Source organism: Filicampus tigris, chromosome 22, assembly GCF_054856515.1.
Source record: "Filicampus tigris isolate MCC_2025a chromosome 22, RoL_Ftig_1.0, whole genome shotgun sequence".
Taxonomy (NCBI): Eukaryota; Metazoa; Chordata; class Actinopteri; order Syngnathiformes; family Syngnathidae; genus Filicampus; species Filicampus tigris.
In genome coordinates, this window is record NC_141238.1 from 5317820 (window position 1) to 5345592 (window position 27773).

The window sequence follows — 27773 nt, forward strand, 5'->3', positions numbered from 1 at the left end:
TAATACGCTTGCTGTCTCGACATAATGGGACTTATCATTCACGCCTCAGAGTCCAGTAAGCACACAAGGAGGCTCGGCAAACAGGAGGAAAGTTCAACCGTGCACACACCATCGGCGTAGATGTGCAAGTTTGAAACTTTTTGTTGGGAACTTGTGAGTCACTTTTAGGTCAGGTGGAGGAGGAGGAGGATTTGGAAAGAATAGAGGAAGCTCAAAAGCAGGGGGGGAAATGAGTTTAGATTGATGAAAGTTTGCTTGTGCAATCGCAGCACGCCGATTACAGACTGGTAGGAAAAACTGTAAAAACAGAAAGAAATGTATATACAGCATGGCACATTGACAATTTGTAAGTTAAAAATAAAACGCTGAAAATGTGCAAAGACTGAGAAGTATTTAAAACTGTCGTGGAAATAATAGAAAAATGCACCTTCTGTTTGGATAGAGCGCCTCGTTGTTGGCCATGCTGTGAGTGCCCGTACGTCAACATCAAGGGGGGTGTCAAATTTACAATACTTTTTTTTTTTCATTTCACAGAGACTTTATTGGGTGTTTATTGTGGATTTCATAGTGTAATCTACGATTTTAGTGCAGCGCTTGACTGTCCGATGTGACACTATTCCACTAATTTTTATGAAAGCAAACATAATCGTATCCAAACGATGCAGATGTGACTACGTTGCATGTGAAACTAAGTGTGACACAGCTGAACTTGCCATGAAACCACCAAATCTCCACTTCAAATCTATTCCACGCTTAACACCCGCTGCAGGCTGGCCACACAAATATGTGTATTGTTTGATTTATTTCCCGTTGCTGATGTGAATTTTTTTTCTTCTTCCAGAACACTCATTTATCCCACTGCTGTTGTATTGTATGTTGACTCAGCTCCTCGGTGGAAACGTGCCACATGCTCCGGAGCATTTCGTGAATGACAGTAAATGTCAAGTGTCATTAGTTCCCGCGCATGTTAATGTGTTGTCAACATTGAGTTGACTATATGAGTCACATGGCGGTGTCATGGCACGCCCCAAAAAACTCCCCCAAAAAAAGAGTACTATGGATGTTGACTGCTTTCACGGATTAAAAACTACAAGTGTGGTGGAAAGTCATGGTTTTCAGGATGAACCAAATTAGCTGTGGTTGAGGGTGTGCGTGTTCATCCCAACATAGAACTTTAATTGCCGGGGAAGAACTTCCATGCATGAGACAAGCCAGCTTGACTAATAATTAAAGGTTGAACACAAAGTGCCACATTACTACTAGACTAGAGCCGGTCTGCTCTAGTTTTTTTTTTTAATGCCGCTTGCATTGCATGTATTTTATTTAATTTTTAAATACCAGTTTAATCTGACGATTTTGTATTTTAAATTTATTAGATTGTATTTGTATTTTTAACCGTTGCTTGTACTGTACTATTTTGCATTCATTTGAATGTATTTAAAGGGGAAGTCAACCCAAAAATGTTCTTTACAATAATATGTTCATTGCGTTTGTGGAATATGACTTAAGCAGTGAAATCCAAAATGGCTGCCCCCCGAGATGGCTAAAAACAGGTGGATTTCGCTGCTTAACTCATATTCCACAAACGCAATATTAATCAGATTGCTGTGTTTGGACTACTGAAGGCGCATGGAACATATTTTTGGGGTTGACTTCCACCTTTAATTTTACTAGCATAAAAATACACATTTTAATTTCTTTAAATACACCGATGTCAAAAATGTCACTTATTGTTGTGTTTGAGACTTTGCATACCTGACACAAACAGAGAAAAATTCAAAAATATGTTTAATATATTGGTAATTAGATGTTTCAGACACATTTGTTATGATTTTTTACATATATTTTTTTACTAATAATAATTATTTTTTTCATATTTGTACATACAAAATATGGGGGCTGAGACCAATTGCTTGAGGGATGCCAGTATATTATTTTTCAAAACACGGTAATATAAAATTAACTTTGCATGCTTCGTACGCAAACAAAAATGTTTTCCCTTATATTATAAGGTGGACAAATGTGTAAAAAAAATATGGTGGCTGAGACCTGTTGCTTGAGGGACGCCAGTTCCCATGAACTCCGTTGGCATTACCTCCCCATTAATTGCTGTTTTGAGAGTATTTCGAGTAAGTAACAAGTGACAGTGACGTGATCACTTCCACCCGTTGCTGTGATCTTATCACATGTTCGAATAGCCTGCCGCATTCAAGTGTTTCGTCTATTCACGCTGGGAACAATGTCTCATTCAGAGAGGATGGAAAAAGTGCATGACACAGCACAGCTCATCAGCAAAAAAAAAAAAAAAAATATATGGACATTTTACATGCTGACTGGAGGGAGACATTGTTCCCCTTTAGGTCAAGCAAGTGGAAAATAACAATGTTGCTGTTCTTACTCAATGGCTTTGTATGAATATGGCTTCCTCGAGGTCACCTGATCTTTCTACACGACGCCGTTGCTCCAACGGACGTCGCTTTTTCCACTGGCTCAGCACATTGGCACATGGTGGAAGGCAGAGAGGGGAAGGCTTTTGTGGGCTTCCTCCTTTTCAAGTGGGTGGAGAGAGCGAGAAGTGTCGCATTCTTTTGAGACATGATGTGTGGGCATAGTTGTCAAAACATGTCATCTAGGGTCCTTTTTATTGATCGTACTCAACTGTTTATTTCATATATCAGCTCACTCATGCCAACCTGGCATCAAGTCTGCCAAAATAACTAATCACTACCCCCCAACACGTTTACTCGTGGAGTCTCCAATTAACCGAGAAAAAAGTGTCAAAAAACAGCTGTCAGATAAGAATGAATGCGTGATACAGGTGTGTGAAGGGAGAGCTTGTGAGCGCGTCACACAAAGCCGCGCTTGTGTCATCGCTTCTATCACGAACGGCCCATGTTTGTGTTTCCAACCGCCGCAGGAATTTACTGCAGGCGCTCGCGAGGGCAGCCGCCGGGGGCCGAGCATCCGACGGGACAAAGGCCAGAGTTGTCGGGGGAGAGGGAGAAAAAATAAAAATGGAGAAGGGAGCGGACAAGGAGTTATTGTGAACGCCGCGTGGACTGGAAAAACGCATGATGTTGCGTAAAATCAAATTATTGACCAAAAGTGTTTCTTATACATACATGCCTAAGTGATTTTATATGCTACACACAGACAAATATAACAATACGCTCAGGCATATATTCTTTATCCTCTGCAAAGAATTATTTATATTACAGAAAATTACGGCAATTATTCACAAATTTTCACTATTCGCGAGCCAGCCCAGTCCTTATGCCCACTGTAAACAGTATCTGTATGTCAGCATACTGCCCCCAGGTGGCCAAGTCGCACACACCAGAGGGAGCAGCACAAGGTCGATTGAACTGAAGGAAAAAAAATGTGGCAACTGTTTAATTACATTCTATCCATTTATGTCATGACTGTATGTTTTTGTAACATATGAAATACGATTTTTTTTTTTTTTGCATGGCCAAAATGGATCACACTAATTTCCATTCATTTCAATAAGGAAAGATGAATTGAGATCCAAATACCGCATAGTCACATTTGTACATACAGAATGTACATATAGTAATTATTTGCAATGCAATGTTAACCATTTTTAAAGTACATCGAAAAAGAACATAAGACTGTTAGCATCTGTTGACATTATGCAACAATGTATCTCAACCACTCTCCACATTTTCCAGATGTGTTCGCTCGGCTATGAGAAATTCAATTCGGTATAATTTACTTGCAGTTTTCTAACCCAGTAATTCAATTTTGTTCAGGGCCATGCAGTCTAACAGCAGCAACTGAAACAACCTGGCCAAGTTTCCACTCACACACAATAAGTCACTACAAGTGCAAACTGTCAGGAGAAAGTGACCCACCCAGCCTAATAAGTGCATGTGTGAGTGAGAGACTATATAGGGCGTATAAAAGTCTGATTGAGTGTGTGTGTGTGTGTGGGGGGGGCAGCACAGAAGAACCATAGAAGGGTGTTGGCGCGGTTTGGTTGCGGACATGTTTTCCACTTTCTGTTTTCCGTCAATAGCCCGCGTATACAGCACGGCGGGCCGCAGTGGACGTTGGACACAGCGGCAAGAATCTGGGGCACGTAAATAGACTCGATACCGCAAAATACGGCCGAGGCACTACCTGAGATCCTGCATTTAGAGCCGTGGAGAAAAGGCACAAGAGCAAAATATCAAGCGGTGCATAAGGACAGCGCAAGGTGTTTGGAGCAAGAATAAATGAGACCAGAGAGGAACTCTCGCCTCTGGCTAAGGGGACTTTGGCTAAATTGGGGGCAATTAAGAAGTATTGTCTTTGGTGGTACAAGCTGAGGATCAATTAATGTCAAATGAATTAGAACCTTCAGAGAACAAGAGAGAATTGAGTTTCCCCCCTCTGTGCAGTCTAGTCTGGCCTGCATCGGGCACAGATGGCAAAGACGGGGGCAGATCCAATGGGAACTCGGCGCCCTTTACACCCCATTTCTTCCCTTTCGCATGGGGGGGCTTTCCCCCTGGGAGGCGAGGAGGGCACTGAGAGGAAGAGCGAGGCAGGGCATATGTTGCTTGGGGGGCTCGGGATGGGTTGGCGGGGGTAGACGAGCGAGTACACTCTCAACAAAAACATACACCTCAAGAATGGACACACAATTTATGTATTTTGGTCACTTATAGACCCGACAATCTCGCTATGTTTTTATGGTTCATAAAAAGTACTATAGAACAATATTTTGTAAATAGAGCCTTATTATCTGATTTTCCAACCAAGTGTGTTGGTAGATGTGTGCCATTGAACTAAAACGCAGCATTTTAAACGTTTTTTTTTTTCAAGAATATGTTCCTAGTTGAAACACGGTATTCTGATTAATATTGCGTTTGTGGAATATGACTTAAGCAGCAAAATCCACCCGTTTTTAGCCATCTCAGGGGGCGGCCGTTTTGTCATTTCTGTCGACTGAAAATGACATCACAACCACTCAGGGCTCAGGTAACGACCAATCACGGCTCAGCTTCAGTAAACAGGTCAGCTGTGATTGGTCGTTACCTGAGCCCTGAGTGGTTGTGATGTCATTTTCAGTTGACAGTAGTGACAAAATGGCCGTCCCCAGAGATGGCTAAAATTGAGTGGATTAACTCTTATTCTACAAAGGCAATATTTATCAGAATGCCTTGTTTCAACTACTGGGCTTGCATTGAACATATTCTTGAAAAAAATATGTTTGGGTTGACTTCTTCTTTAAAGCATACACTTATTTCATTCAGGCCCAATAAAAGACGTGTACATGAGGGCGAAAAACATCAGGAACAACCCCGTCATTACACAATGTTCCATCACCGCTACCACCGACACACCCCTAACCCCGATTTAGAGAGAAAGATGGGGGAGGGGAGGGAATTTGGCATGATCCTAGTGTAGCAGATGGATATGTCAGATATGCCTGCATGGGTTTATGGAGATGCTTATGGAGACACTTAGTGGTAATGTAATGACCTCTGCATGTGTGTGTGTGTGTGTGTGTCAATTACCCCTTTGGTCTGTCTGGGGGAAACTCTCTTAGCTGGAGCAAAAAACAGCAGGATATGTTTCTTCTAACTCCGCACACTGGGCGAAATGAAAGATTTCGGATTCAAATCATCACGGATGATTTTGTCATTAATCAATTCATCAATCAGGGGTGGCGAGACCACTTAGGATTTTGGACAGTAGCTTTAAAGTTTCTGTTCCCAGCGCATTAATGGCCAAATATCCCAATACGTTTGTTCATATAGTGTTTAAAAAAAACAAGTGGGAATTTCCTTCAAACACACGCATAAACACATGAACCCTTGACTTTTAACGTGCAATTTTCCTCCGTGTCATCTATTTTCTACCGCGATGGTTTATGGAAACTTTCCGCCCTTTTAGCGTGTCACGTGACGTGCACTTGAGGAGTTTTCCGAGGCTTGCGGGTCATGTGACACATCGGCCCAAGTCCGCAGAGACCAGACCGCGTGATTATCATCCGTAGCCCAGTTTAACGGCTAGCCTACTTTCGGCTAGCCCAGTTCCAGAACCACCCAGAGGAGTCCAAATAAGTCATGGCAAGTGTGAGCTCACGCCGGAGACTTCGCCCTAAAACCGAGCTGTAGCAGGGGCACCAGAACCGGAGTAGAGGATTTACAACCTATCTATCTGCCGAGTTTATCCTCGGCGACACGTGTCTCGCTTGGGTAGCACGATGAAAATGTCAGAGCCTTTGGTCTTCAAGGTCTGCTTGGCCAAGATTGGTGATTGGCTCCAGGCCGAATCTTCTGTTTTTACTTCCCAGTGTCAAACAGGTTGAGTGTCAAACACACGCGGGAGGGCGCGAGCGACCGAATACATTCTCCAGAGCAGTAGCATCTTGCTAAAAAAGGGAAAAAGAACGAACGGAGGGGAGTGCAGCACATAAGTCTGCAAGTCATCATGAAGGTTGTTATCTGGATGTTCATGTTGGATGTGCAACAAGACCGCAAACAGCCGGTTCAAGGCCTTGTTTTGTACGGTAGTAAATTACTGTAAGATCGGCAAGTTAGAATAATAAATGTGCTCATTTTTTTTTTTCTTCACCCTCCTGTTGAGTCATCTCCAATTTTCCTTGTTTATGTAGGTCACAACCTTGCTCGGCTCCGGGGAGCTGGATCCAGCGTCCGGCCTGAGCCGGGAGCATCACTCGGTGGCATTGTACCGGCAACATGCATTATGGATGAGGCCCAGTAATAATGGATGAGACCAGTGAGTAACCTGAGGATGCGATGGGACATGGAGACTGCTCACGGCTTGGCGATCTCCTTTTCCTCCACCTTGCTTTGGCCTGGACACAAACAAACATGGAGGTGTTCTAATAAAGCAATACACGGGTGTCAACACGCTGGTACGCCGCGGTAAAGGAAGGGCAGGCTCAGGTTTTACAACCTCGTGTCGAGTCGCATCGGTGTCGCTCTGTGATCTAATTAGCTAGAATCGACAGTTCGCAGTCGATACGACAGGATCAGCTATTGATCTTATTCGGTTATGGAATTTTGGACATTGAGACATCGTGGCATGGAGTCAGCCTCCAGTCAGATGGCTGAAAGCCACGGAGAGAAAACCCAAAGACCAAGACCCCAGGATGAACTATGAGTCGTATCAGTTCTTGAATTTTTGAATCAGGGACAGAAAAGCAAGAATCTCATTGCATTGCGGAAAGATTGTAGCAAGGAGTGAGCAAAGACTGTGATCCTTAGGAATGAGCTACTTTGAATGTTTAAAAAAAAAAAAACTAAGCCCAAGGACAGCGTCCCTGCAAGATCACAGAAGGGACTCATCGTCCAGTCCGATGGCTCTGATGTCTTTGATGACAAAGATTATTTTGGATGCTTTAAAATAAAATAAAATAAAAGAATCAAATGCCAGACCAAGGACAGAAAAGAAAGCTAACAAGTATCTGGTTGAATCGAGTTAAATCTGTCATCTCACAACCCTTGCAGTATCTGGGGACTGCGCTGTCAAGTCTTAACCAGAGCCAGTTGATTGCTTTCGGATATATTCTTGAGAGATTTGCAGTCCAATTTTGATTCCGTTTTAATGGACTTGCAACTTCTATTGAAAAGTAAGTGGCAGCTTTCACTTGACCGGCAGGAATCGGGCCGATTATCCAACGAGCGACCATTAACTATCCGTGATGAGATCTTTAAAGTCAGCAATGGGAGCCCTGTGTCCAAACAGCTGCCATCGCCAAAGCCCACCCCCGCCCCGACACACACACAACAGTTGTGTGAAATCTAATAGCGACAGGGCCCACCTTACAGTAGCAATCAATGACCAGCACTTTCGACAGGTGACACTGCGGTCTGCCGAGTAGCGGGTGACAGATGGGGAACAGGGAGGCCTCTGTGTGTGTTTGTGTGGGCGGCGGCACGGCACTATCGAGTCTCATCCGCCATCACGCTGACAACGGCACGCTTAGTCACACACCTGATGGACTGTGAGAATGTGTGTGTATCACCAGAGAAGCAAGCTAGCCCGGGAATGTCCCCCTAGCCCACCGCAGTTTCTTGAATTAAGAAACATTGAAAAACTTTCCTAACCTTGCAAAACCAAACAACTCCTGTGTAAAACTCTCAAAGGGATTATTTCACAGGTTGGTAGCAGCAGAATGGATTCTGAAGTCTGCAAAATCATTTTGACTGTCAATTTGCAGGGGAAGCTTCGTCATGCGACGAGACAATGATCTTGGACTGACCAAGTCAATCACCAGACCTTAACCCCAAAGAGCATGCATTTTTTCTTCTGTAGAGGAGACTGAAGGGAGAAATCCCCAGTCACAAAAAAGAACTGACAGAGGCTGCAGTAAAGGCCTGGAAAAGCATGAATGTGTATGTGTTATGAATGAAACCTTATTTAAGTTCATTTCATGATGTCACAACATGGAGATAGTCTCAATTCTTTACGTTTTTTTTTTTTTAACTCATTCACTGCCATTGACGTATTTATTTGTCTTTTTTAAATCCCAGGAACTTATTCATATTTGTTATCAATTGTTTCCAAATGTTAGGGTAAAAGAGGGTCTGAAAATGTCTGGTAGTGAATAAGTTAGTGTCCTTTCAACAACCACCCCCCCCCCAAAAAAAAACAAAACAAAAAAAAAAAAAAACAGGCCTTTTGTCCAAGGCTGACTGTGCCACTGATAATGCTGCAACATCTCACTCCCATTTGACACCTTGCTTTTGCACATTCTGTGTTGCTTCAGGCGAATGTTGCCGAGCCTGGAAGCATGCACTTCCTCAGAGCCACTCACTCGCCTGATGAGATGAAATAATAATGTTGCAGACTAATGACGGGTACACACCAACCCCCAACTTTTGTGAACGCGTTCCAAGGTCAAGTAATTTAACTGTTCTACTCGATCCGCACTGATTGAAAGTCTGATGTCTTCAGGCGTCTGGATACAGTAAAATGACAAATGTTGCCATCAGTTGGTGCAGACGGGACCCTGACAAGGTTCCTCTGATTGGATCTTTGATTGCTGACAGTGATTGATGACTCATCGTTTGCGACATGAATTGTCCGTAGGCGTGGATGGGTGGGATTGTGGATTGTACATCAGCACAAGCCATGACAAGGTTAGGCTATCGTAGTTAAAGGAAATATGGATGTGTTCCATTGGATTTTGTCCTATGAATTTGAACATTAGTTTTCCTGGATCAACATTTAGTGGGTCAGCAGGAGTCAAGTCAAGATTGCAGCAACAAAGAAGACAACTGAAGGCTTAAGTTACTACTTAAAATGTTACTTAATAAAATTAAGAAAGAAAAAAAAAAAACGTAATAAAATTTTCAACCAGAATGACATTTATAATGCAAAGATATTATTATCCATTACTTTTCATTTTAAGTGTTACAAAAAATAGTTGCACATTATTTCTTGATAAGGATGTGAAATTATGTTCATTTATTTGTATTCCTGGGCAGGAAAAAAATGTTTTAGTGGTGGAATGGTTGCTTTTTTTAAAATTTGGCTAGAATTCAGTTTGAAATCCATTATTTCTATTCAAAATGGCAAAACGTTGCGAGTTATCTGCAATGTTTTTTCAAACATTAGGGTAAAAGAGGGTCTGAAAATTTCGGGCAGTGAATGAGTTAAAAGGTGGTTTAAAAACTGCACCGTTTTTTTTTTTTGGGGAGTGATGAGAACACGGAAAAAAACAAAACAAGTTCCACTTCCCGTTGTAGACATAAACAAAGCATTTACACAAAAGCTAATCTCCTCTGTGGTGGTAAAAATAGGCAAGCAAGCCCACTATTTGTCTGTATGCGCCTCTGTAATCATTTGCAGCAAATCCACGTTTCATTCCGCGTGATGCCCTTGAGCTCACCCGTATCGTTTTATCACCGCCAGACTGAAAGTTTTGACAATCGAGTTCCTGTGAAACATCACAAAGACCCCCCCCCCAAATAAACCACAGCGGGGGCGCCGAACGCAATTAAACGTGACGCGGCGATGACACTGCTCTAACCAGACGCAAGAGGAGATTGTGACCAAATCCGTCAGTTAATTTTCAATATCTAATAGTACGCATATCCCCACGGGCTTTGGCGACGTGGTAATCCAGCCTGATGTGATTGGCGAATATCTCAATACAGTGACCTATTTTATTTCCAGGAGGTTAACACGGCTGACGTGCCAGCGTGTGGCTTAGCTGATCGTATCAAACCTAGAACGGATGCTCTCTTGTGCCGCAAGATGACATTTGTCTTGGTATTTGAAACCACACCGGGGCAAGTGGGTAGTACAGTTCATCAATTTCAAAAATCGACACCGGGGTGCAGTTGAATGCAATACAACTGAAGTGGATAAACTGCCTTTCATATTAATTCAATGTATAAATAATACATCTGGTATTGTTGACTGTAATACGGAACTCATTTTAAATCAGTTCAGCTTTATTAAAAAGAGGCTTCAAGATTCTTAATGCCATCCCAGTGGAAGTTAACTTTCATGCTAAAAAAAAATTACACATCGAGTCAACACAGCTTTGCCTTTGAAAAGTCTGCTTAGCCTAATGCTAACAAACAACGCAAATCGCCACTGTCATGCTAACAGTTAGCATCAATCATTACGGTTTTAGAAGCAACAGAGATATTCGAACACGGTGGAGCGACACATACTCACACGCATATATTCTTTATCCTCTATGAAAAATTAGTAATATTACTGAGTCACTTACACCAGTAGCTACGTAAAGCCAAATTAGTGCTATTTTCTTTTTGGTTCCACTTGAGTCAAATTATATTAAATGATCAGAACTGGCTTCTCTACCGACCTGAATGCGGCTTCTCTACCGACCTGAATGCGAGACAGTTCCAAGAAGTAGATATTTTTTCATTGTATTTATTGTCTGCCATGGCAACAAAACAGCAGGTCTGCGGGGACAATGTGAAGGGTTAGGGCATCATTCACTATTTCTAGTCCACATACACTTGGTCGTACTGTATGTGTCGTCAAGAGTGTGACACATGGTGGAAAGGAGATAGGGGGGAAGACTTGTAAGTACCCTTGAGCACAAAAACACTATAAATAACTGGGAGACACATGCCCGCGCCTCATTAGCATTCCAGCATACATCGGAAGAACTATTAGAGATCCTGCCTCGGTCCGTGTCGAAAACTTTATTGATTTTAAAGAATGGCTCATTGGAAATGTTTGTGGTCAAAGTTCAGCTGCGTGTCAAGCCTTTAAAAATCAATAAGGGGCAATAACTGAGAGTTTGTGGAAGATTAGATGGACGAAAAAACAGCAACATAATTATTTAGTGTTCGCGCAAAGGTTCTCTGAGGTGTTTTATTTACACAAGTGCAGATGGGATTTATTTACCCATGTCTTCATTCCTACCTTTCGTAACAAGCAGTACAACGCAGGTTGGATTTCCCCCCCAAACACAGACTCCTGTCCAACAAGCAGAGAATACCATGAAAAAAACAAACCTATGGCTTTAAAGCTGATATGTTTTGTTTCTGTGACAAACTATAAAATGGCATAAACAAGACTGAGAAATAGATTTTTGATGGCATTATAAGGGTTTATTTACAGTTATACAACTGTGAAATGCATGTACGGCTTGAGTGTGGCTTTTTTACATGGCGTTTGCCATTCACTCCATCCATATATATATATATATATATATATATATATATATATATATATATATATATATATATATATATATATATATATATATATATACACATAGAGAGAGAGAGGGAGAGAGAGAGAGAGAGAGAGAGAAACAATGTTTGACTGTGCCTACACTTGTCCGCCTTCCAGCGTTGGCAATTGTCGCCGCCATAATTGACGTGGCAAGCCGAGATTCACAATGTGCTGATCACAAATCCAAAGCTATGGCGTCATCTACATGGATCTGTAAGTCATTGCAGTGGTTTACGAACCTGAATTTCAAAAATGTACTTCACAAATATTAACAAATACTGTTGGTGGCAGTAAACAGTTGGATTCCAATTGACGGATATAAACTGTGCAATAGTATTTAACACAAATGCATTTAGGGCCCGACCGACATGCACTTTTTGAGGCCGATGACAATTTTCGGCCGAAACAAAACAATTAGAGAATAATCGGCCAATAACCCTGATTTAAGATTTTGTGTAAAATAGTGACATCCGGGTCAGAAGCTTGCACAACTTGCCTTGCTCAACTAAGCAATTCTTGTAAAAATTAAGATTTACTTTGTTTTGAGTGACAGGTCCATAGAGTGAATTTATCAACAATTTTCCTTATTATATATTTCAACATTATGGTTTAGATTTATATGTAATAATTAATGAAACCAGTGTTCCTTGTGTAAAACTGCTGTCAAACAATTGGCAAACATTGGCAATTTGGCGGATTATTTTGGCCGATGTTTGAAAGGCCGTGATCGTCCGATTAATCGGCCAGGCCCTAAATGCAATTACTGCAAATGTAAATAGACCGAAATAGCGGCAGGGCAATATTACTACTACACGCACTGTAATCATATTTCTTCATAGGTAGCACACTGGATTATAGTGAGATTACGCAATCCGATCCGCTCGCATCCCATGAATTCCATCTCGCATCGCCGCTGAAGTGCACATTCCTGTCCTATGAGGAGTGAGCACACGGGAGGCCTGCAGGGGTCTGTCCTAAACTGACCCGGGTGCAGTGATAACATCATTTCTCCGCAGAGCCGCGCTCCCTCGGCTGCCCAGCCTGCCGTTTCCAAGGCGATGAGCAGCTCGCTTTGCCTCTCGGAAGGCTTCACAAGATGCGTCCGTAATGGCTGGCTTATTCATGTAGAACAATGAATGGCGAGCGGGTTAACATTGTGTCTTGAATGCGGCGTACATGTGTGTGCGCGAGTGTGTGCGTCTGAGAGTGAGCATCTAATTGGGCTGCGAGGCGATTTGAAGCAACAGAAGCCAGGACATTCATGGAGCCTCGGGGCTGGACAGAAAAAGAACACACAGTAACATACTGAGCAGAAAATGTGTACCCAGCCCCCATAGGACATTTTTTTTCTACCAGTTTCCACTTAAAAAAAAAAAAAAAAAATATGCAAATTTCTGAATGTGTGTGTTTGTATATGAGGTATCCAGTCGACCAACTAGTCCTATGGTCTATTTGCAACTTTATGACACATTTAATTGGACAGAGCAAAGCCGGGGGAGCTCGCACACATCATTTACGGCTCTTTGGGTGGTTATTGATCGACGATTAACTAGCGCTCGATGGCTAAAAATTGAGTGGGTGATGCAAATGAAACACAAATGAAAATAGAGAGAATATACAAGTGGCTTAATGAAGTTACACTGCCGCTAATGTTATTTTGTGACGGCTGAATGGTGGAAATAAGATTATGCAAATGGGAGCATGACTTGGGACCGGCTGTTTATTTTTGGGTGTTTATTTAGTGTCGTCACGGTGTGCATATTGGGCGTCATTAGAACGCAACCGCAGCTAATTGTTTGCCCAAAGACAAATGCGCAAACACGACTTCCCTGCGGCGATATGAACGCGGAAGAAAAACAAATGAAGAGACAACACGCAGTCAATTCGAAACAAGTGTTGATACTTAAAGTCTCTGTGAAGTGAAAATAAATGTATTATTATTGCAGAGAAAATTGTTTTCGTAACCCTGCCATATTTGAGTGTGTCCCCAAAATGCATCGAAAACACACCCCGCTCAACTGTCAACCGTCAAATTCCACTACTACTACCTGAAAAAAATAGATGCTATTTCGTCTAACATCCTTACTACGATGACATATAACTACATGTTTGATCAGTGAAACTATATTCGCTATAAGCCCCTAGTGACCGCGTCATTGTGGTGCTTTTCTATGCTGTGACAATGTGGCACTCTACTGTACAGTGGCCATACCAGCACAAAGCCAGCTGTCAAGTTGAACTTGAACTGAAAAAAATAGCAAAACATTCCCCCACTCACAGCGGACAATGAGGCACTCTGTGGCGGTTACGCAGCGGACGATCAGAAGGGAAGATGTATTTTCGGGCCATAATGAAAGAGTGGAAAACCAGCTGAACGCTATATCTCCACAATTCAGGACTGTGTAGTTCGCAGTCTTTACTAGCTCACAGCTTCTATTTTCAAGCATGAAATGATGTATTGGTGAACAAATCCATGAATTCACTTTACAGGGGCTTTAAAAACATGTCGAGGAAAGGAATATTAACAACAGGCATCCCATTTCAATGCAAAGTGCCCTTGTAAATATAATCACCGCAACACAGCATAAAATCTACTCGGAAAAAGGTTTCATGGTATAAATTGAGAATTTCTTCTTTAATATTGTTTTAGTTGTTACGTCAACATTATGCATTTCAAACCACATAAATATGCGTGTGATTGAGTGCATGCTATTCCCCGCCTTTTATTCCGTAGCAAACCAAGGACACGGAAATAGCATTTGCACGACATTGAAGATGACGAGATAAAATATGTCCTCCAAAAACAAATGGGAGCATCTTAGTGACTGAAGGACGTTTCTTACTCTTGCTGCTATTTCCTGTGTAATTGCAATTTCAAACCTTTTGACACATTCATATATATATATATATATATATATATATATATATATATATATATATATACACATATATATGTACGTATATATATGTACGTATATATATGTACATATATCTATGTATGTATATACATACACACACTATGTATATATGTATATATGTACACTAAATTAAAATATATACTGAGTCAAAAATCACAATAAATGTGTGTTGTAGCATTGTTGACATTTTATATGCTCTAGACGACTCGGATTGTATTTTTCCAGGTGCGCCGCTGAATACTTTGTGTAATCACACCGGAAAGCACGTGTTCATCTGTGTGTCATCTCAGTCTCAAAACGAGAATGTGACGAGTGGACTGCAAACACAAAGTCGCGCGCACGCAGTGCGTGTTGGGCGAGCGCCACGAGGCCCTGCTGGGACCGACCAGTCTCTAAGTAAACAGATGTGCTCTCGGTGCAACTGTGGCGATTGAACGTGTCGCTGGCAGAGTCAAAATGTGCGAAGGGAAAGTGAGAAAAGGAGAGAGAGGACGTGATAAAACGGACACGCACGCATATACAAACACACACGCGGGACTTGCGTGATGTCACTGCACTCGCACAACTTTGGAAATGCTATCCTTTGGGGCAGCTTTGTTTATTCCATATTAGATGTTGATTACATTGGATCTCGAATGCTGCTAAAAAATAAATGGGAATTACACTCAAAGGGAATCACATCTTTTTTTCAAGGATATATTGTTAATTAGTGAGATTTTAATGCTTTTGAGGTGCTGGCAGATGGATAGTAGTCACACTTATCCTGCATCAGAAACAGCTCCAGAAAAAAAAATACACCACTGCAATTGACACAAACACTGTTTCATAACAGAAGACTTTCTGATGGTGAGAAACGGTGCCGGGGTTCCATTTTATCCTATGTATTCGTGCCAGATTGGCAGGCCATTGCCTCATTATGACACGGCAACGCTTTAATTCAACCAAACAATTAAAAGGTGCGAAATTGACATTTTCAAGACCTTTGCAACCTCATCAAGTGTGTTTATTAGCATCCAAAATGAGTGAATACATTAAAAGTACTTGATCTGCCCAACTGGGAGCAATCTAATTTTATCCTTGAGTTTCCGACTGAAAAACAGAGCATTAACACCTTGTAATAAAAGTATGGTTTCGATTAGCGTGCCCGTGTTTCTGGGGGACGACGAAGGCACAGCTGACACCGTCGTAGGGAATACTTCCTCTCAACGAGCTTTTGCGCTTCCTGTTGTGTTTCCATGGCGCTGCGTACAAAAGAGGACAAGCTCCTCTCCTGCAGGAAGCCATAAATAATTGATTGACGTGTGGCTTAATCAGGCCCGAGGCCCGCCTGGCAATTCCACAGCTGGCTATAAATAACTCAGGACGCTAACTACGCCATACGTCGACGCAAACGTGGTCAACCAGGACCCCAGTGGCTTCCAACTCGCCATCCATGGCTCTGTTTGTAAAGAGCAAGTCTACAAGGACAGAGAAGTAGTATGAAGGGCCGGCAGGGACATAATTCATGAATACCTCTCACACGAACAAAATCCACTTATAACATCACACTAAAATGCGCTCTTGTAATAATGTATATTAAAATACACGGTTCTGTAGTGTGCATGAGGGTGGTTCAGTGGCCTGTATGAGAGCGCTTCAATAATGTGCATGAGCAGAGCTGGTCATTCCGTCTATGTGACGGACCAGTCAGTCGAGCAGTCACTGAGAGTATTTCTGTCGTAATATGAGAGGATTTCCGTCGTGTGGAAAAGAGTGTTTTACTAGTGTGTATAAGAGTGCTTCGGTAGTAGCATGAGAGTGTTTCATTAGTGTGAGAGCTTTTCAGTAGTGAGCATGAGAGCATTTTCAATAGTGAGTGAGAATGTTCAGTAGTTCGTATGAGAGCCCGCAGTTGTATTAATGAGAGCCCTTCAATAATGATTATGAGAGCGTTTCAGCAGTGTGTGTGTTTCAATAGGGCTAGACCGAGACCGCCTCAGTAATTTCGATGAGAGTATTTCAATAGGGTGCGTGAGAGTGTTTCAGTAGTGTGAATGAGAATTTTTCAGTTGGGTTAATGAGAGCATTTCAACAGTGAATGGGAGTGATGTTTGAGAATATTTCAGCGGAGTGTGTGAGAGCGTTTCAGTAGTGTGTATGAGAGTGTTGCAGGAGTGTTTCAGTCATGTAGATGAAAGAGTTTCAGTAGTGTGTGTGAGAGCCTCTCAGAAGTGGGTATGAAAACGTTTTGATCGTGGATATGAGAGCTTTTCAGGAGTGTGTATGAAAGTGGTTCAATAGTGCGTATGAGAGCATTTCAGTAGTTTAGAAAAGTCAGTCGTAAGGGCGAGAGCATTAAAGTAGTGTGTTAGAATGTTACAGGAAGGTGTATGGGTGGGAAAATTTCACTAGAGTGTGTGAAGTAGAATATCGCCAATTTTGTCATTTTTAAAAAAATGTTCACGTTTAATGTAATGTAATGCGGCAAACCCATTAATGGAAAAAAAAAATTTTGAATTAAAAAATGGACATAAATGTTTTTCACAAGACAGCGACGATATGGGAGTGTTTCAGTAGAGTAGATTGAGATTCGTGTGAGAGGAAATCCTGAATTATGTACCCAACGGCCACTCATAACGAAGCTCCTTCTCTCGTTTTTTTGACAGGAAAAAGGTTGATGGTCACGTCAAAGGAGAGGCACTTCAGAGGCAAATCATTAACGACCTCACCGTCTCCGTCTGTAGCCGGTTCCGTCAACGACAGGAAGTGGCGATAATGCACGGGAAACGGTCACATGGGCGCACCAGGGGCCGGTCAAATTGTCCGTGGCCTATCGAGCGGAGATGACTCACAGTTCAAGGTTAGCAGCTACCTCCTGGGGCCAAATTGGACGGCCTGTTATTCATGTGTTCTCAATGCCGCTTACAATCCTGAGCTTTTTTTGTTTTTTTTGCATACCACTTGTGTAGTAGAAAGGTCACCCAGACAACTAACAACTCAAACCTATCATACGACACACAGCCAGAACTCCAAAGACCACGATCAAAATGGCAACGGAAAGCTCTCCTGACTGAACTTGGGTCGAGGGCTTCGGTTTAATGATTTCAAAGGACAGATTAATCCGTTGCATTCAATCCAGGGATAGTTTATGGTTTCACCGAGGATCCTGACATGACCCAACACAAAGTCACTGACTGACTTGCGCAATGAGAGAACGTTCCTCGCGTTTAAAGCCACCGTTGGTCTTCCCCCTCACAGACCTGATACGAGGAGGGCACCCTGCCAAGCACTCAATGTCCACTTACGCCCACTGGAGTGGGTCGAGATTGTGCAGTCAGCACTTAGCCCGCACACATACAAGACCCAGACTCCAGCCGACAGACAGGATCCTATACAATATCGACTGGATTGTAAACCATAACACTAAGGCGGTGTACCCATAACAAGAGCGAAATGCTGGCATTTCCTGGTCGACTTTCTTAGTGTACTGGACCAGCATTGACACAACAGAGCATTGTAGAGAAAACTTTTATAGTCTCACTTATTTCTTATATTTTCTTTGTTTAACAAGGTAAGGCAATTGAAAACAGTTTCTCATTTACAGTGCCGACCTGGAGGCGATTTAAGATTCGGTCTTACCCAAGGACAGCAGGAGCCGGGATTTGAACCGCCAACTCTTCGGTCACCGGACGACTAGCTCGACCGACTAAACCACAGTGCTCACCCCCTGAATCCTATCATGCTGGTCTGAAACATCCAAATGTATGCATTTGAGAATTTCTTTCAGATATTCTCCATCAGAACGAATATTTTTTCCCACAACAACTCATTATACTGTATGTGTGGCGCAATATACTCTAACCTCATCCAATGGCTTTACCACATGGGAGCCGTTTCCGTACCCGGCGACATTGGCTAGTTCGGCCCATAAAAGTCATTTCTACAAGGCTTCTAAAAAGGTTTTTGATGTTTATCAAGCCCAGTACAAAAGGGAGAAGGTCAAAAATAACCAGTGAAGATGGGAGGCGGACAGGGGGAAGAGCTATTCCCTTTTCCCGGGGTAATTGCCAAATACGGTCACGGCACGAGCTCCCCCGCGGCTCTTTTTGTGGAGCCGGTGCCATCGGTTGCTTGGGTCGAGGTGCATTCAAAAACAGTCCACAGCGAGAGGGAGTTATTTTTTGTGCGGGCTCCCACATGCTCTCTTTTGGAGATCCTTCCCAGGATGCACGGCAGGTTCGGAGGGTTGTGGACACTGGAGATTAGGGGCAGCATATTGGACTGTTGGTTTTAATTTCTTTTCAATATGTATTGTACATATAAGCGTAAAATATGTATATAAAAAATAAAACGTACAAAAATGTACACAAAAAAACAACGGTGTACTTTTTTTTTGCACTTATACAACTTTTAACACATGGCCGTCACTCCCTCGTCAATGTATTCAACGGTGAAACCAAAATAATCCACACCGGGGGATTTGAAGGAAGCCGGCGCTTCTTTAAATTTTCATCTACGAAATCCTCTGCTCGTGCAAGTGGTTTTACCGTGCGCTGGACTTAGAAGCCAGATACAGTTACAACTGTGAGCGGGTGAATGGTACAACGGCGTGCCGTCCCATAATCCTGTTAGTAAATTTTTGAAGGTGCCCTCTGCAAAAGTAGGTCTTGCCATTTCTGCCTAGCAACAAGTGACTGCAATTACGTGACGTGACCAAGAGGACTCAAGAGTTATTCGGTCCATTCATCCGGAACCAATGGTGGCAACATGAAAACCACTGTGGTGCTCTGAGCGATTCCACAGCTAATGTTGCCCACCGGTTTAATAATAAATCTATATTGCATGTTAATAAAAAAAAAAAGAGCACTACATATTTTATTGTTGGTAGGTAGCCTGAGGGGATGCATCATGAAAGGTACCACACACAGAGGAGAGCGCTCACCCTCCTGAACTTTGCCCCTCGTGACAATTGCGTTCCTTCAGGACTCACGACATTAAGTGCCAGTGTGTGCACATGTGTGGGTGCGTGCGTGTGTGTGTGTGTGTGTGTGACGTAACATAAGCCATGCCCTGATTTTGCACAGCTGGGCTTCTCAGTATTCCAGATTACAATAACGTCACCGCCTCGCCCCCGCCCCCTCCTCATCCCTCCCGGTTGCAGCACACGCTCCAGTGAACTCACATCCACTTGCAACACCCCCCCCCCCCACCTCCCTACACACACACACACACACACACACACACAAAGTCCAATGATGTCACTGAACTCGCACTCCGTCTCCATCTGCTCGGCGCATGGCGTTATCGTGTTTGCCCTGGCGCATGTCGCTTCCACTCTGCATATTTACCCCTCGTTTTATCTTATTCATTTTTCAACATTCTGCTTCCCCTCCCTTGTTCTCGCCGACTCACGCAGCTCGCCGTGGAGGCCCGGCGAAATATAGCGCCGCTGGCCAGATGTCGAGCCTTTATTTAGACCCAATCGCATTCTTACTAAAGTAACTACAGCAATTTGCTAGTGAGTGTTTCGAAATAAACATTTTGTTGGCTGGTCTATACGCGATTCCAGGGAATGAGATGACAGTGGACGGCAGGGGGGATGGAGAGACATTTTGCTAGTGTGTGTGGTCGCATGTCTGTATGAACCACATTTGTGTTTTCATGTGTGCTTTGGATCATTTTGGTGTTCGCTGGTACTAATTGTTCTCTTCCTTACTTCAACACATATCCCCATATACTCAGCAAATACGTGTGTAAATATGTGTATTCATGTGTATTTATCACGTAAATACAATGAGTTATTGCTCTCGAATGCTATGGGCGTTTCCGCTAATACGCTTAGCTCAACTGCTAACTGTCAATAAGATATCAATACTATAACCTGAAAAATAATGCAACATTGTCTAGCATCGTTCTTTTGCCTACACTTATCCCATCTTGTCGTTGCGGGGCTTCCCGCGCAACAGCGACAGACGCTAGCCACCAGCTAGCTCATGAGCTAACAAGCTTGGGCCGAAGTAATTCGCACTCGCGCTGGGTAACTGATGCTAACAAAGGCATTCAAGTTATTATATAAAGTGTGTCAAAGCTAATTTCTGTTAGCTTGATAATAGTGTTTCCCGTTAAATGTTAGCATTAAGCTTACAATATCGTCCATTCCGTTGACGAATTCGTAAGTTTAGGTTCAATATTTCTGTATTTAAACAAGCGATGTTTAATTTTTCCCTTATTTGGAGAACTGAACGGCGAAAAATATCTATTTTATTATTTTCAACCATCGCGGGTGGGTCTGGAAATATCCCCGTGATAAACAGGGGGTTCACTATATTACGTTTCACACACTTGCCCTAAATACAGAGCTGGCAGACGATATGTCGCAATGTTGACATCACTACATGTCCCTGTGCCACGGCTCGTCATGCAAAGAAGTCGGGGGGCCCTTGCACGTGTTAGTTTGCTTCCACCGGGTCGTATCGCTGTCGGGGTGCGCTTGACGAGCCTGTGAAGCATCTAAAACGAGCTGCGGGCAACATATGCTATTGACGTCAACTATACAGCAAGACACAGAGTAACTACCTGGATCAAAGCTACACTGAGGTAAGCAGAGATGAAAACGAGCTCACGGTGTTTAGGTCTCAGGCGGGGATGAAGCCGCCTCCTCCTCCTCCTCCTCCTCTTCATGGTGTCATGAGTCAACAGGCAACAGGAGTACGAGAGGGGATACGACACTGCTGCTTAACTGGGTCAGCCGGGGACATACTGCGGCCGTCAACGCCGATTGAGGTTAACCTCTGACCGCCTCCAAATCGGAGGGGCAGAGGGATTAAAATAAAACTTGACCAAATCGAATTTTCCCACAGCGGGGGGGTGGGGGGGGGAAACATTTGCTTGCTGGAGATGTATTTTGTAAAATTTGGTCATAAAAGCAGGGCTTAGAGTTGGCATCATTGGTCTGTGTTCATCCTAATAGAATCCACATTCGGTGGATCATTTTGAGAGTAACCAGTGAGGCTGGACAGTCGAAAAATTATCAGAATATTTTATATGAAATTGATTGAGAATTTAGCATATTTTCAACACGAATATTTAAAATTAAGTCCACTCCACTTCCTCCTGTCATGCCAGCAGAAGGAAACGCATGCTTTTAAGTTGTTTTTCTTAATCTCTCGGGGTCCAGTTTGATACGACGTCACTTTGCCACCTTTGGCCATCCCAATCTCCAAATGTCTTAATGGTGTCATTTGGTCTGCTAATGCCTGTTTATTGCAAGGAAGCAAACAATTTGCTAAGTGGAATATATGATGAGTGGAGAAGATGCGAGATAGAGGAGGCCGACGATACTATATCTGGTCTGACTGGCTCCATTCCAGGAATTATTTACTCCCCGGCAGTAAAACAATAAAGAGATCATGTATTGATTGGACAGGAGAAGCCGGGAAATTCTCTTGCAGTCTTCGTGGAGCCTTAATGAAGAAACTGAAAGTGGGCGTGACTCGGAGGGTTTTAACCGACTTCCTGTTTTGAGAGCACGACGGCGATAAATAAAATGGAAGCGTACAGTAAAATGGGTTTCGAGGATTATAAACACCGCGGCCGCCGGCGATGGGAAGCGTGACACAATATCCACCCCCCGTGCGGCTCGGAGGATGTAGCGATAACAAGGACACAGCAGGTGAGCCATTCGTGCCCCCTTGTCCATTCTGTGAAGAATGAGGGGATTTTGCCGAGTGGAGTTGAGACCTGGAAATCAATTTTCACGTGTGATTGAGGAAGGGACGTGAATTCCAGGCAAGGCACATAACAACAAAAAAAAAAGGCTGCCGGATGGCTTTAGCAACAAATTGCTAACTGAATCCAAAATGCTGGACAGCTACAAACCAGAGGTGAGCGCAGCAGTAAATTTTGCCCGCCCGTCATTCGTCATCGGTTGGTCATTTATTTCAAGTCTATTTCAAAGGTGTCATCGTCAGTCCGTCACCCCGTCTCCGTTATATTAACCTCGCTTCCGTCATTGCTAAATTACAGTCTGTCACCACTATTTTAGGACTATCAGATCTTCTATTTCTTCTTCGGAGAATGCACTGGTTACTACGTCAAACGCATTCGCAGTACAAGCAGTGTAACAAAACAGGGAGTAACTGTTCACAAAATATTATCAAAATAAATCATTTCACCAAGATTTAACTGAAAATTATAACCAGAAAGGTTTATATGGAAATACACATGGACTCAAACCAAGATTGTAGATTTTTGTTGTCATGGCAACCAATCCAAGGTCAAACCAGCACCCGCGCATCTGCAATGTTGCGAAGCGTAACAAAGAAATAAAAATTTCGACTTTCTTCAATTTAAAGTAATTGCTATTATTTCAGTCTGAATTCACATTCTTAAAAACATCAAAACAGTAAATAAATCGCGATTGATGGGGATGATCCACCGGCAACAACATGACATCATTGCTTCCCCCGACTCATGATCTCGCCTTTGATCATGGCGGATGGAAAAAAGATGCTATCGCGTGAGCGTTTCTTTGGAGCGGGGCAACACATTAGTGTGAATTCGACTTTCTCACAATTCTCGCAATTACTCTTTTCCTTCCTTTGGAATTCATTGTTTATCCGCCCTTCCGCATCAGAACCACCACCAACCGGATCCCTTGTTCTCCATCAGGACATTAAGCCCACTGGGATCAAGTGAGTTTACATCACATGATGATGAAGTCATTTAGGGGAATTTTAGTACTGATGAGCCGAAATGTATGGGAGACACATACGCACTTCTTGTCTTTTCAGGTCAGCTCCGGAGAGAGCACTCTACTGTAATGAGCTGCTCCACTTTCTCGACAGATGGAAAAACGCACTACGCCGCAGCGCGTTCCTTGGTGCGGCCATCTTAGCCGCCGCGTCACAAGCCGTCAACCGATCGGGGCGAGGCCGGCGAGGAAGAGGAGGAGGAAGGGTGGGGGCGCAGTGGAAAAAAAAAAAAAAAAAACGCCTTCATCAATATTGCAGCGGCAAAGCTGGTGAAAGGCAACACCGAGCGGCCAATATATTCCATCATGTCATCGGGACAGCGGATCGAATGCCTCGGCCTGACATGCCAACATTGTTACCTGAACAAACCATGATGCAAAGGCGCCTTCATTATTCATGCGCGGCTTCTTTGAAGGAAAAGCCGAGCGAGCAACTGTTTCAGCGTAGTTATTAGCAACAAGTAGGTCAGACCCTGAACATGAACGTGAGTCCCACAAGGAAAGACTGATTGACGTCATTTTCCAAACAGCCTGGAATGAAAAGACTCATAAATAATGCTACATAGCAAGCTTAATCCTAAATTTTTTGGGGGGGGGTCTTAACAGACAGTTAAGAAAGGAACAAGTTCTACTTTCTTAAACTGGCTGCAGAGTGGAATAAAGCAAAAATAAAGGGGCTAGCAAAAATGCTACAACAGAGAATGCGGGTGGTGGTACGCATGGTGAGCAGTAAATTTGTCTCATATTATTATCAAATGTTATTAACATAGGGATTAATTTACAAGTGTAAAGGCATATATTTTCCTCACAAATTCCATTCAATGCATCAAAGCGACAACCTGAGATGGCGACTAATGAAGGTATCCATATGAGCTACGCCCGTGCCAATTCCTCCACTCCCAACAATGACGGTAATTTGAGCACAGTAGGCTTACATACACACAGAGTTTTCTTTGGCAACTGCCTCTCATCTTATTGGTCCGTGTCAGGATGTTGTCACCCCTGCCGCATGTTTGTGTGTGTTTCTTTGTGTGGTCTGACTGAGGTCAGGGTCAGTGCGCTTTTAATCCGGGCTGTTTTCCGAGCTACGCCGAGGACTTTGACGCATCACTTTTTCTATCTATTATTCACAAGTGGCAAGACCTTTGTGTGTGTGTGTGTGTGTAGGCTAGAAGACAACATGGCTCTGCAGCGCGGTTCATAATTCTCCTGCATGTTACTCGCTGATATGTGAACCCCTGTTGCATAATCACGCTCCGGTTGCACAACAAACTGAATTTGGGGATATTCAAACGGCCTGGTTTCATAAGCAGGCGATGCTAAAGCCTTTACAGAGGGAACAATGCATTTTCGGGGGATCCTCTCTGTGAGGAGCAAAAACGGCCGAATGTGTGTGCGTTGCTATCAGGTCCAGCGCCAAGGCGGGGTGACTGGCGTCGCTGCTATCAGTGCACCGCAGCTTGTTTACCCTAATGAACACGACACGGTCATCGCATGCTGATGCCACAGCGGAGACAATGCCGACGCACCTCATCGGGATGCAGTCAACAATGCGGGCGCGCATTCACTGGACCTTTTGATTTCTTGTGTCGGGGCGCTTAAATAGGTAAGGACTTGCCGTTTATTGTCTGTATTCACGCAGGGAGAAGACTTGTGCTAATACTGCAGGGGTGAGTGCAGCGAGCGCTCAAATCCAGTAGCTAAAGCTTTAAATCCTTCCAAACATGTTTTTTTTTTTTTTTTTTTTACTCATTTTGGACCAATAGGAAAATAGTTAATATGAGAGAAGCGGGGGAAACAAACTCCCCTCCATCCAATAGTAGAGCTTCTTAGTTGTTTACTCAAATCTCTAAAATCCCTCTGTGAGCGTTTATTCAGCCAATGTGAGCGTCCGCGGCGATGCGGCAGCGCCATGGCGTGCCTGTGCCCATTACATCATGGTGAGTGGCAAGGAGGCAAGCCCCCACCGTAACACCCCCACCCCATCCCTCACACACACGCACGATATCTTGCTGTGACGGCTCAAAAGTACCTCCACATCGATCTGATGAAGTTTTTGTGGTCTGACGAGTCCCATCCCCCACTGGCATCCAATGATTTCCTCCTAATGTCATATTCCATATTTCACATTATGACATTTTTACATGTACTGTCCCCACTCTGGGCCAAAGCTGCTTTGAGCTCTGCGCTGACATCATCCTGGTTGTCGTCAGTGGGCATGGGACCGGACCATGAGGTGAGTAACAGGGGGAAGATTACACGCAAATCCCAACACTTTGCATGGAAGACTCTAGGGGTCGACTTTCACAATTAACTGACACCGTCACTAACATGATACGTACCTAATAAAAAAAATTAATTATGAAGACTGTTCTATGATTTCCTCCATCCAAAGTTACATACAACTAAAACTGTTTCATGGTTCACCCTGTAAAAAATCAGTTTAAAAAATGTTGGTTTTTTTCTTTTTAAATGAAAAATTAGAATAAAGCGATGTTTCACTCGTGAGTCCCCTTGGAAATCACCACGAGACAGTGAATGACTCACCAGTTACTTTGAAATGTCCAAGCTTCGGAAATTAGAGTTGTTAATTTCGTAGCCCTGATTAAATCTTAATTTATAACTAATTTCTCCACGCTTGCATTTAATTAAACCACACTTAGAATGCAAGTAGTTTTTCCTATTCAAAGCATGCAGCAAAATTCACACATTTTTCCTTTTTTTGCCCAAATAATGGATACTCCTCATCGCATTTTTTTGCACCTGAAGCAGTAGTTTAGTTTAGTTTTTTGTTTTGGTACCCGTCTGTTCACGTTAGCTGAAGTGTGGTCGTGACTTGAATTGAGCAATTTCCACCACTTTTTACCGCCAGGATTAACACAACTGATTCCGCAGAAGCCACCCGGTTCGAGTCGTGCCGCAGAAGCGTGCGTCATTGTGTGGGCCCGCTCTCGACGCTAACTACTTAAAAGTACTTCACAAATGCCCGCGCCGGCTACTTGACCATTCAGTCCAAGGATGAAGCCCTGATCCGAAACAAGATGCAAGTTTCACACAAGCACTCGCACGCCTACGCCAATATTTTCTTGCCTTCTGTGCCAAACAAAACAACATAATTTCGCATACATTACATGGTATTGTGACACCTCCAGAAAGTGCAGCTTCAACTCCTCCAGGAACAGGAAGGATTTTTGGTAAGATCTGTGAGACTTTGAACCGCCGCCCCCTCCATATCTTCTTGAAGGACTTTCCAGCTAGCTGACATAATGTTACATTAGCAGATCATGTGCTTGGCATGGCTGGCATTCCTGGAAGGACACTCCGGGCACAAGCGCTGGGAAGTACCGCCATCTTTCTGGGTTGGTGGAAGTCCCCTCCTAAAACTACACCCCCAAGCCAGCTGCTCAATTTCACCCTGCCGTTTGTTAAAAAATACCCGTTGAAGATGCCAGGCTGGTCCTGATGACAAGCGTCTCCATGGCGATGAGGGATAACAGGTCGTCAGGCGGGTCAGAGGTGGGATCTTCAGAGGGGTGTCACGGATGACTAGATTTGTGTGGCTTGGGTTAAAAGGAGAAGGGCAGCTGCACCGGGAGGAAAATCCTACTCACTTTCCCCTACACTAAAATTAAATGTACATTTATTTTGAATTGAATTTTATGACAGCTCCACTTCTTCTATTTTGTGCGGAGTGTGAAGGTGCAATGGAAACATCTAAAAGGAGGAAGTGAGAAAATGTGTGGGGGGGATTTTTGTACGTGAGAGGTTGATCAGAGGGGAACTCCTCAGGGGTCAAATGTCAGTCCTTTTATTTCTTCCAGCTCAGTAAGCCCCTCCTCCTCACGTCCCCCCTGAAGTGAGAGTATTTTGAGCGCGGCTGAGCCCAAGCACGTGGTGGAAACTTTTGTCACCTTATGGACACATCTGTGGCTTTTCACTAATTCATTTAGATTTTTGTCTTTCTCCCTGTTGAGTGTCAATGCCTGGACGCGCGTTTCATTTCATTCATTTCCCCCGACTGGTACGGAAAAGATAACCAGCTCGCTGTGAAAGCAAGCTTGGACAAATGGGCTCTGTGTGCATATTTCAATAAATATGAGAGTGAATAAATGCCCACACGCTGGAGCACACTCAAATGGGTCAGGATATTAATAAGCAGCAAAGCAGAAGAAGCCATTGTGTGTGTGTGTGCGCGTGTATGCGTAACGGAGCTCTTCACATTCTGATTGGAAAGGGATGAATGAGGCCTGAGTGTGGTTCCACTCCACAGCAGAGTCGCCGAAAGGCAACTTGGTGCTCTAATTTACGGCGTTCTATAGCTCTCACCTCCCGGGAAAGTTGGACTGTGAAGGCATGCGCAACACGAAGTGGGATGCGGCGTTCGGCCACGGTAAGTGTGTGCGTTTGCCTAATGAGGC

General features: G+C 43.4%; 1 protein-coding gene across 1 annotated transcript in view; it reads right to left on the reverse strand.

The window, feature by feature from the left end:
• Window positions 1-27773, reverse strand: part of atp2b1a (ATPase plasma membrane Ca2+ transporting 1a) — a 72955-nt gene that overhangs the window by 27507 nt on the left and 17675 nt on the right. Inside the window, 1 exon segment of the mRNA XM_086022351.1 lies at window positions 6763-6832. The gene's annotated coding sequence lies outside the window, so the exon portion shown is untranslated.